Source organism: Microtus oregoni, unplaced genomic scaffold (assembly GCF_018167655.1).
Source record: "Microtus oregoni isolate MIOR12 unplaced genomic scaffold, Mior012 000023F_ref0000262, whole genome shotgun sequence".
Lineage (NCBI taxonomy): Eukaryota > Metazoa > Chordata > Mammalia > Rodentia > Cricetidae > Microtus > Microtus oregoni.
In genome coordinates, this window is record NW_024543082.1 from 3,288,727 (window position 1) to 3,289,551 (window position 825).

Genomic DNA, 825 nt, shown 5'->3' on the forward strand with positions numbered 1-825 from the left:
CAGCTGGTGAGCGCCTGTACAGGGCCAGAAGCCTCAAGCCCCACACAATGAAGATTTTCAGGAAAAAAAAAAAAAGTCCTAGGAGGAATCCCAGTGTCCAGAAAAGTGTCCTGTGAATCCAAAAATGCTTGCTGGCTCATGTTTTTGGTCCAAATAGAGTTGATAAGTGTGTTTCATTTTGTTCCTTTTTACTGTGGTAAAACTGAGAGTGCCGAGCAAGGGTGAATTTATACTGAGTCTACCGTCTCGGGGATGGGGCTTGAGGTAGAAAGGCTGGAAGAATTTGTAAAAGAGATAGGACTTACCTGGCACTCTCTGCCCACCATTGGGAGGAATGCAGTGTCTGGGTGCTGTCCTCCTCAGGGTTACATCCAGATGGAGCCGGAGACAGGACATCGGCAGCCCGTGAGCAGGACAGTCAGGATGAACACACGCCTAGACATGCAGACTCTCTGCAGGACACAAGTGCTCACAGTCGGCCCGCACACTCAGAACACATAATTCACATGTGTAGATATGTCACAGTCCTGCATTTGGGTCCCATGATGAAGGAAGAGGAGATGCTTGTTGCAGAAGAGCCAGGCCAGGCAGAACTTGTCTATCCCTAAGGGGTTCAGGCATAAGAAAAGGGTGCTTCTGGAATCCAGTCTGAGCTCAGTGTAAATGCCAAGGGGACATTTTTTTTTTCATTGCTCCACAAGGCAGCTCATGACCTGGGGCCCATCTCTGAAGAAAATAAGGATAAATAGTGTCATGTGTCCCTATGAATCAAGCTCTATGCAAGGTATTTGGTGATAGTTGATGATGAGCGTTCAGAGAGGGGAT